Source organism: Sitodiplosis mosellana, unplaced genomic scaffold (assembly GCF_009176505.1).
Source record: "Sitodiplosis mosellana isolate CC-2019 unplaced genomic scaffold, AAFC_SMos_1.0 Smas_scaffold_6181, whole genome shotgun sequence".
Lineage (NCBI taxonomy): Eukaryota > Metazoa > Arthropoda > Insecta > Diptera > Cecidomyiidae > Sitodiplosis > Sitodiplosis mosellana.
In genome coordinates, this window is record NW_022601422.1 from 4,664,607 (window position 1) to 4,676,730 (window position 12,124).

General features: G+C 38.8%; 1 protein-coding gene across 3 annotated transcripts in view; it reads left to right on the top strand.

Moving 5' to 3' along the window:
- Window positions 1–12,124, top strand: part of LOC129576365 (semaphorin-1A) — a 97,013-nt gene that overhangs the window by 53,644 nt on the left and 31,245 nt on the right. For all 3 annotated transcript variants that reach the window (XM_055461344.1, XM_055461341.1, XM_055461339.1), the window contains one exon: window positions 6,179–6,381. The gene's annotated coding sequence lies outside the window, so the exon portion shown is untranslated. The remainder of the gene's footprint in view (window positions 1–6,178; window positions 6,382–12,124) is intronic.

Sequence of the window (12,124 nt, forward strand, 5' to 3'; positions counted from 1 at the left end):
GAAAACAATCGAGCATATCACATGATACGGAGAGTCAAGATTCACATGTTCCGACCGCGAAAGTAATAAAGTAATTCAAATAAAATTATCGTGTTTAATTTCGTTCCGTGCATACATATTCAACGGCAAGCATAAAAAAAAACTTCAATTATATTATAGATTGCCCCGCGTCGTTTCAATGGCTAATTTATTTTCGAGCAACTGGAGCCAAGCGCTCGCGTATGGCGTTTGAGAAGAGAGACATGCCGATGTGTTCATATTTTTTGTTTTTTGTTCATGTAATGGATGAAGTACATTATTTTTTTGGATGGAATATGGGGACCGTGCATAGCATCAATTAACATACTTTAATTGTTCACATGGGTTCGCCAGAGCGCAGATGTGCTTAGGCTCATTATGGAAAACGGAAAAAAAAAATAACAGAACACGAATATAATTACAATGCGTTTGTACACAATTCAGTGCTCGCTTCTTGGTAAAGTAGTTTCATTTCTTCTTGGTCATCGATCTTGAGTCATTTGCTCAATCCATGGTATCGTATAGCATCATGTGCGTGCATACAGTCTTTTGTTTTCGATGCATATTATTAACAAATGATCTTTTCTTCTCTTCTCCCGCCGATTGTAAACAATAATAAATGGGAGTTGTAAATGACATCGTTTTCGAACAAAAGGTGACATTTTCCGAAAAATACTTTTTTGTTTTTACAGTACAGAAAACACACGCGCCACGAACAGAATCGAAAGAATAATTCAAAATAATTATTGTGACCCGTGCAGCAGGCTTTCATGAACTTTTGTCCTGATTTATTCCATTCGATTTCAATCCAAGTCGCAGATTATCTAACACAAAGCACATTGGACAATTTGACGACATTCAAATATTGTGAAATTGCCGGGCTGTATTTTCCAACCATGCTGGCTGACATTCATTCAAATTATTTTGATCGAAAATATCAAACTCATGGCGAACCTTTTTTTTCTCCCCGTACTTTGCTTAGTTAAATTAGGTTTTGTGCTGGCCAAGTCGAAAGTTGAAAATGCGCAGCGGCAAAAATCATGTACGCGGCTAAATAAATAACAATGTCCAATTGAAAATTGGCATTAAATTCAATTGCAATCACAATTTCGTCATCAGCGCTCGACTCAGCGCTCAAGCCCGGTAATCAAGAAAAACATACACACACACACAATTGGCATGGCATGGCATGGCCTGTGTGGTGGTCAAACGATTGTCTATCTCTCTCTTTGTTTCTCTGGCTCCCGTGCATATGTGGAAAAATCGGCGCAACCTTCTATTATGCGACTAGCGATTGCAGATTTTGTTTTTTCAATTTTCTTTTTCGTTTGTTCATAATAATTTATCGGGCATATGTTTTCATCGGTTCAATTTTGTAATTTGGCGCTCGCGCCCGTTCAAGCTTCTGGTTCATATGCTGTGTCAGTGTCAGCGTATGACGTTTTTATATTGATATTGCTGCGTTGCTCTTTTATTATTATATAGTTGCTGCGTTTTATTTTTTCAAGGTGGTGTAAACACACACGACCGTGCAATCATTTCGACTTGTTTATGTTAATGGTATTCATTTTATTGTTGGCATGATGCGAAACAAAGAGCACATGTATGCACACATTCACACGATGTCAGCGATCGAAAGAAAAGCAAAACAGCAGCAGTAACATCGGTTCAACAACACACAAGCCGAATTCGGCATCAACACCGAAAGAAAACAGATGAAAAAGGAGAAAAATTAAAAAATGAACAACCACAAAATTTGAATACAACCACCAGCAACAGCACACGGATATATTTTGTATGTGACCAGCGTATACGCACGCCGCTCCGGCTAATGCTGACCAATTGTTATTATGTGTTTTTTTTTCTTTCACGTTCATAAAATGTTTCCAGTTCGCGAACTTTTGAACGCTTTTAATGCGTGAAATGTATTCATATTTCGTTGGCTTTTTCGAGAGAAAAAAGAAATAAAGTGTTATAACGTATATTTTGCTCTCTTCAATTTCGACTTTAATAGCCGCAACCGTCAAACGAGAACAAAGCCAATGGCAGAACACACACACACACACACACACATTTGCCTTTAAAAAGTGATTTTTAAAAGGCAGCAGCGATGGGACTTAAATTCTGATTATTAAATTTAATGATGTGTTGAAAATACTGAATAGAGTGAAAATCGAAAACACGCCGAATATTGATGCTTGCGCAAACGAACGGCACAACAGCGAAACCGAGACGATACAGTGAGAGAGGAAGAGAGAGAGAGAGAGAGCAAGAGATTGACCACGAAAGAGCTGCAAACAAGCAACACATCAAATCTCGTAAAAAAATATTAAAGTCAAGAATATTAACTATTGTGATTATTTATTGTGTACTGTATTGTTCGATTATTTACTCCATAAGCATGACCAACGTAATGGCAAACACAGGAACTGTACACATTTGCAAATAGTATGCTTCTTTTGGGTGCCCAAAGCCGTCGTCTCGCTCTCTTGCTGTGTTCATATCGGTCTCTTTCTTTCCCCCTTGCTCCTTCGCTCTCTCACTCGCTCTCACTCGATCGCTTGCTTGCTCGCTCGATAGTTGGCCAGCCCGATTCATTGCTCTCAGCTCGTATATGTGATTAATCACATCTTGTTTTTTTCCTTTTTCGTTCTTTTTTCTCTCTTTTCACTCTGCTTAAATATTAATGCCATTTGAGAATGGATTTTAAGCAAAATGGTCATAAACTCTTAGTAAAAATGGCAAATCCGAAACAAAAGAGTAGTGCTAGGCAGCAGCAACAGACGACGACGACAACGATGACGGATGAAGTGCTCTCGCGCGACGGGTGAATATAGGCACAGACGAAACTTACAACAAAAGTCGAATAAATAAACAATGCTCAATGGATTGGAATGACCAAATGCTCTGACAGACGAAATAAGAGCTCTCCCTCTCTCTCTCTCTCTCTCTCTCTCTCTCTCTCAGCCAAGAAGTCAAAGAAGATGGAAAAAATGATACACACACATACAGACACTCACACGAAAATGATCATAGAAACAAACGATTTAAAGAAGTCATCTTTTTGTTGTTCGACAACATCATAATCATCGTCCTCCTCATTGTTGTGACCATTTTTGTTTCCATCTTCGTTGCGCACAGTCAGTGTTCTCTGCCTGCAAGATACTTTACATTATGAATCTCATCGTACACTACTCTTCTCACAATCATCATTCCAATAGAGTCTTATATAGTTTCTTTTTTTTTCTATTTCGTACGTGTGTGCTGCGTATCTATGTTTCGTTTGCAAACAGATTGAGCAAACTTTTGTGTCCCAACACCTTTTCGTGCAGTTGCTTTCTTTTTCACATTTCGATTCAATTTCATTCTTTGTTTATCATCAACTTATTGTTACAGCGTAAATTTACACGCACGTTTGCCACTTTTAATAGAATTTTTCTTCTCATTTTGGGTGCAAAAGAGATTCACCGTTGCGTTGTCCGAGTGCGACGACACTAAACTCCGATTTTTTGTTGTTTTCGTTCCAAAATGGACGAACGAATGTTGATCTCTTGAAGAGCAAAAAAAAAAAAAACGATCACAGGCTTCATTCAAATCGAACAATTTGTAAGACTGAAATGTTTGCGCTTGACATCCGTACAACCATTTCGCATTTCATTTCTGTCATGACCGAAACCAATGATGAAGCAAAGCGAACGACCAATAAATGAGAATTTGACGATTATTTCAGTTTCAAGTGATGTCAATTGTTATGGCGACTGCGTAGGATTGATTTTCTGAGCTGTACATTCGCTGAGAATGAGAAGAAGAGCAACATCAACGGTGGATTTTGTACGTTTAGCTGTCAATTTACTTCCTTGTCAGTATCATCGTCTTTAGCTAAAGCATCAGCCATCAAATCAAAGCGTACCGAATCAAGGTTATAGCACTATTCGATTCATATTTACTTTTAAACGCTCTTGCCCCGATGCCAAACTCTCTTATGGAGCCGCTGGCTATAACTCGGCCTCACCTCCGTCACTCCGTGTGTGTCTCACTTACGCAGTCTATGTTCACATTCGCTACTTCACTCGTTATGATTTCTCATTTAGTTTAATGTTTTGCCTTTGGTTTATCTACATTTCGATTCGATTAACAACATAAAGTGCCCATCAGCAGAAATGTTGAAAGAAAACGAAGAAAAAAAAACACCCAATCTGAACCAAACCAAAAACACGAGACAACAAACAGAAAAATCAAATCCAAATGCATACAATCAAAATGAAATCTTGGAACATTTACCTGATTATGACTGTAATTAAAATGCTTTTAGCTAATCTTGAATATTTTTTTTTTGTGTTATTGTTGTGGCCGAAAAAACGTCCAAAATAGAGAGAGAGAAAAATCTATTAACGATACCCCGACCCAAGCAAAACGGCTTAAGCGAGCATTTTTACGAGTGAAAGAGAGAGATTTTTTTTTCGCCAAGATGGGATCGAGGCATTTTTGGTAATTATGTGGTGGGAATAATGCCTCTTTTACTATCTATTCCTCTCGGCTGGTTGTCTTGAAGCGCCATGAGCATGTTGATAGAGACCAACGTCAGTCGATTGAACAATTATCGATTTTGATTGAGTCGATCTGTGCTCGAAATGGATGCGATGTTCTGTTGATCGTTTTTGATGACATCAAAATGCGTTTTGCTGCCTTTTTTCGGTTATTTTTTACCGACTGTCTATTCGACCACACACACATTATGCAAAGACACGCAACCGAAATATCGAAGACGCAGAAGTTGTCGGCGCGCACAACGTGTGCCATCTGAAAGTGCTTGTAAAACTCCATAATATATTGTGTGTATGTCAATTATATAGTATGGTGAAAAATGCACACGCGACGATTTGACTGTCGCCATCAAGGGTACTAATCGATTGAGTTGCTAGGCGTTTGGACTGTCAGCTATTCCCATTTCCGTATTCTCTGCTTCACTCGCACTTTACTTTTGTGCGTCCGATTGTCTTTTCGCACACTCTCTCTCACACACACACACACACCCGCACACACTCTTTCTCTCTTTCTCCTCTCATATTCAATCAGACAAATGCAGACACGGTCATATGCAGTACAAATCCTCCTCCTTCTTCTCTTCTTCTTCTTTTTCTTTTTTCGTTTGGAGTGAAAAATAAATTGCACAAGCCATTTACGATTGCCATATCTATCGATTCGGCTGTGTGCTGTGCATTTTTCATTCTACCTAACATTTTCAAATATTTACATTAGCGCATATGGAAATGCCATATCTATCACTCTTCAAATGCCCTTCGTGGCGCTGCAAAAACCAATCATACGTAAACAACACCATTAAAAATAAAAATTTCGTGTGGGATATCGATAAGAGACATAACAAATACAATCCATTAGTTGTGTTGTCTTTTCGGATGATTCGGCTGTCGTTGTTGTTGTTTTTTTTTTGGTCTTTTTTGAAAAAGAAAAAAAAATGATTTATTCGATTTTGTGCTGATTCAGTGAGCCCAAATCAGTTACGAAAATTCCATGTAAATATTGAGTTATGGAGAGACGCACACATTAGAGAGATAGCATCACGGGCTCAAGCCAAATTCAGTTAAACCATTTTGAAAAATGTCAACCAGAAACACACACACACACACACACACACACACACGCAGAGAGAGAGAGAGGGAGAAACCTAATTCGATAGAAAATCTATCAATTTTTCTTTTCCTTCGTTTCAAAGTCTTATCTTCTGTTTAATTTATCAGTGCAGGCCAGTGTGTGCTGGTCACAATGCACACCGTATACCGAATCCCTGGAATCAAGGATGCAATGGAAGAAAATGCGAAAAAAGAAGAGAGAGAGAGAGAAATATTCGAAGGATACACCAAGGAATGTTGTATGTTGAAAAATTACCCAAAAACAAAATTCACATACACGAAAAATGCAAAAGAATGAATGAAACGAAGAAGAATTCGAATTGGTAGAAAAAGGAGAGAGAAAAAAGCAACGACAACAAAAATGTATTGTCGAACAATTTACAATGCCTTTGTAACAATCTAATGTTTAAGAACATTCATGGTCACTTTTCATTAAAATTCCCATTTATTTCACAAACTTTAACAATGTTTAACTATATGTGTGTTTTTTTTCCATCTCTTTTTTCTAGATTTTTTTTTTTTAGTTGGATTCTTGACTGTAGACATTTGTTGATCTGTATGCTGTTTGTTACCCTTCTTGAAATAATTTCGACTTGCTGTGGAAATTCGGAGCGTGACTATGGTCATAGTGTGTGCAGTATAGCCAGACACTCGTTTGGCAGCAACTTTTAAAGTGATTAAGCGACCAAGATCGATCACCTAGTCGAATGCGGTAAGTTAAACTTTTCCGTTTGTTTATTTTCTGCGCCCGTCGTTCCATTGAACATTTAAGGCTTTCCTTTTCTGTAAATTTTACAACATTTGTTTTTTTTTCTGTTTGTTTTCGTTTTCGTTGTTGTTTTTTTTTCGATTTTCCTTTGTCTTTGTCCGTTACATGGTTAAACGATTACGTGTCTATTACGAAAATGTGCACACGTTCTGCCAATATAATGTTGAGGTGCTCTCTTGTTCGTTTGCTTAGTTCGTAGAATATTATTCAATTTTTCATTGGTTCTCCATCTCAGTCAGTCACTGCGGACGCTAGTTTCGATTTTCTCATTTGCTCACATTTGTTCGAAGCTGTAAATTATGGCTTAATTTGGAAATTGGACAATAAAATAGCACCAAGCGGCCGAGCCAAGCGATAATTTAGTAATTGTGAGTTGTTGTTGTTATTTATTCAAAAACTGACTGTCCATTGAGAAGACAACAACAACCAGAGTCACGTCTCAATCTCTCACCTTTTGCATATGCGTGCGAAACAATCGATATGCGCTGCCGACACCAAAACGGAACAGAAGAGCGCCATCGAACTGGGTGCAGAAACAAAAAATCATATAAAATTAAGCATTAACAACTAATCAAACAATCGAAATTCATGGCCAATTCACGCCGTTCCCGATTGAATCGTATGAAAGCGTACGCGCGCGCACGCGCTCACCAGCATAACCCAGGCCAGTCATAAATTTTGCGCTCATAAATGGAGAAAAAAAATCATGTGGAGCAATCACATTGAAATCGAGAATGGACCACAAATCGAACGAAGGGAATCGCGCTGAATGACTCGCTTGAAATCGAAACGAATTTACGGTTTGACTTTTAGTTTGAATCACCCGACTGGCTTCTCGTTCTGATGATCGTCAGTTGCCAATAGAATACGATTTTGCGATACATTTGCAACGGTGTTTCCGTGATTTAAAGTGGCGTCGACGACGAGAATGGCAGCAGCAATGACTGCACATGAAATATCTCACCGCAAAAATTTATTACAACAAATTTGTATTGGCAACGCGATATTATTTTGTGCGTGTCACACTCAGGATGGTTGGCCATCGAGTAAAAATCGTGCCTTTTAAATCAATTTCTTAAAAATTTTGCTTTCGATTCGTTGCGAGAGGGAGAGAGGGAGAGAGGGAGAGAGGGAGAGAGGGAGAGAGGGAGAGAGGGAGAGAGAGAGTGAAAAATAATGTTCTGGATAAAGATTTATTTGTCTGGTTGCCATTTGTATTTGTTGCTATTATTTATGTGATTTAGTCACTGTTGTTGGGCTACTTTCGACATTTTGTCACAGTTCCAATGCTCGGTGTGTGCCTCTAAGCCTCCATGTAATTCATAATGTTGTATTTTTTTGTAAAATCCAATGTGCACGTTCTACGTTTGCTTAAATGGCAAAATGATCATTGTACTCTTTGTGCTGCTTAGCACGCCGTGAGCAAACAAAAATGGGTGACTGTACGTGATTGCAAAAAATGGATCGATTCCATTCAATGATGCTCGCTCTCTGTCAGCATCAAATGACAATTTTACAGAAAAACCGTGCACACACAAATAATTGTCGCACGTTCGGCAGCAAAGGAGGAAGAACAGCAAATATCATCAGAAAGGAGATATTGACTCTATGAATTGTCAACAATTGAACGAATGAGTCTCGGAAATTAATCATTGCCGAAGAATTCTTTGCAACACAAAAACCTGAATCACCTGTATCGTTGCAATTGACGACGTGTTTCGCTCAATTGTATTCGGTTCATCTTCATATGGGTTCATTACGTGCTCAATGATTAGAATTCTTGAAGCATATTTTGTGAAAAATCAACAGGACAAATAGAGAAACAAACAAAGGCCAAAATACAAGGAGGATGAAAAAAATATCTGACACGCACATTAGCAACAATTCCGCCAAATGTGCGTTCACGATCCATGTTTCGTTCCCAACGACTTGTGCGTGTTGTTGTCGGTTTGCAACGGAGAATGAGTGTGTGTGTGCGATGGTTCATAGCGAGAGGATCAAACAAAACAAACTCAGGGAAAACAAACATCAAACAGTGAATTGTCAGAATTGCAGTTCGTGTACGTGAGATATTTCACTCGGCGCAGATCTCGATGCAAATGCTGTGTGTGTGTGTGTGTTGTTAAGAAGGTTTTTCCATTCAACTTGTCGATTGCCGCCAAACTTAGCAAACATAATTCGTTTCATTTTCACAGCGACCTGTTGAATTGTGAATGATCATTCTGTGAAATTCCCCCCGCCGGCCATGATCAACATTCAAAATATGCGCTGCGAATATTTTCTCATTTGTCAACGGCAAACAATTGACTTGATCGCCTAGAATTTCGAGCTACGCCGAGCCGAGATGGTGTGTCTTTATAGAAAAAAAAAAACTGAACAAAAGTGCTTACAACTAATTAATAGTTGACATTCATTCAATGCGGGCCTCAATAAAAGCGATCAGTACAGTCGACTCGATACAATACCACATTTACGAATGAACCGGAGAGATAGAGGTAGAGCAAACAACGCTAGAAAAGGACAGAGATAGACAGACGAAGAAAAAAAACGGGTGTAATTAAAACTATGGTTCGCATAGGTCACATTGTTTTTTTTCTTCACAGTCAGTCTCTTGATTCGTTTGCACAATGAACACTACGTTTCATATGTGTTAAGTTGCTACCTGGATCCATGTTTTCAATATTATATTTTATCGGTGCTTGACGTTTTGTTTGAAAAATTATGATTTTGCACACGCGACCCAAATTCACTTCAGATGATGTAAAACAAAACAGCTACTGGATATTTTGAGAAGGTTGACCGTGCTACTGCCGCGCACATCACACACCACACAGCACACAGTACAATGCGCGCAACATGAATGGATGTGTCTATAAATCTCAGGTAGCGATCTTTAGCACAACAGCACAAATATCATAAATGCGATTAAAAACTAATTTATTGAGAATGAAGTGACAGAATTCATGTCATAAAAACGCAAAACAACAAATTGTGTCGCCGTATCACTTGGTTTGCGTGTGTGATGCTTGGTCATGTATCTGGTTTTCTCTCTCTCTCTCTCTCTCTCTCTCTCCATCTCTTGCTCGCTCGTTTGCAACATTCCGTTCTCATAATTTCAACGCTTGCACCGAGTTGACGAGCACCGTTTTTAATGCACATGTTAACATGTCAACAATTTGCGGAAAGAGAACATACCAGCCAAATTGTTTCTTCGTATTAACCCGCACACATAACAGATCGCCAGTACGCGTTCGTTCATGTAATGACAAAAGAAGAGCGAAACAGGGCACAGAACAATGTTCCATCAGAGATCAGAACGATCATTACCGGGGCGGTCGAACATTTTATCAGGTACTTGTGCACAAATTTCCGATGACATCTCAGCAGCAACAGTTCGAACTAGGTTTTAGTGTGTATGGCTGCTTCAGTTGTTGTTCCCCGAGATTTAATTGCCAGATTGCAAATCGAGATCTTTCCAATGACTGATACTGATAACGCGTTGTGATATGGAACCACTGCACACAAAATGAACACAAGAATGAGGAAAACTCGAGCTCAAGTCCATTTGGTTGGCTGAATTGTTCAATTTTTCATTCCCATCGCGATTGGAATGCCTGTCGAGTTGACAAAATATGTCAATTGTGATTTAGTGAATGCTGTTGCTGCTGCTCTCAAATTAGAAAGATTATTTTCATTCCGTGAGTTCAGCGAATTACATGCAATTTAGCGTTTTATTCTGACAGTTCAGAATCATATTCGGTCCATTTGGGCATTAGTCTTTCTCTTTTTGTCATATTAACGTTTATCGTATTTGAATGGCAAGTCGTGGACAGAGTGACACAGCACATGTATGAATACATACAATGTACAGTACATACATCTGCAGATCTGAAGAAAAAAAAAAACGGTGAAATGATCATTCACTCCAATATGTGGCGACCTGTTTGATTTATAAAGCGGTTCGTGCTTGAATCGTTTCAATTATTCACAATTCAATTGTGTATCGTGCGTTCAATCGATGGCAAAACATAAATATTGTACTCTTGGTCTGTTGGATATATGTTGAGCTTTGGCAACGGCTTTGTTACATGCCCATGCGCAGTTGCATCAAAAGAAGCAAAGAAAAGCGAACACCTTCGATGGACCCGCATGCTGACAAAACAAACAAAAACCACTCCAGAAGTCTCCAAGAATCTCCTCGGCATAAAGCATGAAGCAAAAGAATCGGCCGACAATGAAATAATTTACAATTAGACAAGTAACAGGCGTCATCGTACGTGTCGCGTTCAATTTTCATTTTATTTTTCTCGCTTCATTCAAGTATGAGCGAATAGACTGAGTGCTGTGTTTGTCGATAGAATGGAGCTTGTGGACTGTAAGTGGCTGTCGAAGAACCGTTTGCTAAATTTCTACAGTGTTGTGCGCCAAACAAAAAGCGAATGAAACTGAATTGAACTTTTCAAAGGTGTTCATTTGTCCGCCTATTCCGCTAAGTACCTTTCCATCCTAATTGATGTTCGACACTCTCTTACTATCTGCCACAGCGAACCAAACTCCAAATGGCCATGTTTTCGGTTTGTTTCTTTTCGTCGTTTTCTTTTTTCAAGTGTCGCACCCAGACGGGAAACATTTTTTTTCGAAAACATTACGATCGATTTTGGTTGCTTTACATTCATTCTTAATCACCGCATCAAATTTTCGTTCGGAATGTGCTGGTTGTGAACCGATCTAGATGTGTACTGTGTACACAGCGTATACGCGACTGTCACTTAATCCATAGTTGACAGTAACAGTTAAGAGCGTTAATCGACACAACAAAAGCCGCATCGATGTATGTGTGTGTGTGTAATGTGTTGTCCAGCTCAAACTGGCACCGACCATAAATTATCATTTTCGACTGTAATTTGTCGCTAGTTTTACATACATGATATAGAACAAATTATTGTCGAATTGACGATAAACAAATTTATCGGGCCATGTAGATTTTTCAGTTGCGACTGAAGTGATGCTGTGCTGTGCTATGCTATGTGTGTGTGTGTGTGTGTGTGTGTGACGTGTGCACTTTTTTCGCATCGCAACACACACAAACAGACAGGGCTCATTAATGTGCCGATTTAAAATTGTTACGGATCAATTGGTAGAGCAATTTGAACTTTTATTATTGGGTATATTTTCTGCTACAATTTCGGTTGATATTATTTTTATCGTTCGTGCTCTGGATATTTCTACACACTATATACACGCTCATTCGATTGCCCAATTGACATATACACTCCGTACCATTCCGACAAATGGTAAAATATGTAGCTCTCTTTCGCATCTCAATCGACCAGAAAGCAATGAGAATTTGCATATGTGTACGACGATTTACAATTCGATTCGATCTCATTTTTTGGTTTTCGTCGTCGTTGTTGTTGTAATGGCATCAATAAAAACATTTATGCAGATTAATGCAAAATAAGGCGTAAAAATAATAATATCACGACAGTGGCCGTTTCAGTTAGAGTTTTGTGAAGTTTTGCTGGCTGAGGCAAGCGATCGAGCGAGTGATCGCACGAGAGCAAAGTATTTGGTGTGATATTTACCACTGAATATAAGATTATATTCGATCTATATAGCAAATATTATGTCTATGTATGAACCGTTGAATAAGTGGTGCGCTGTGAGAGACATATAGACGCGCGAA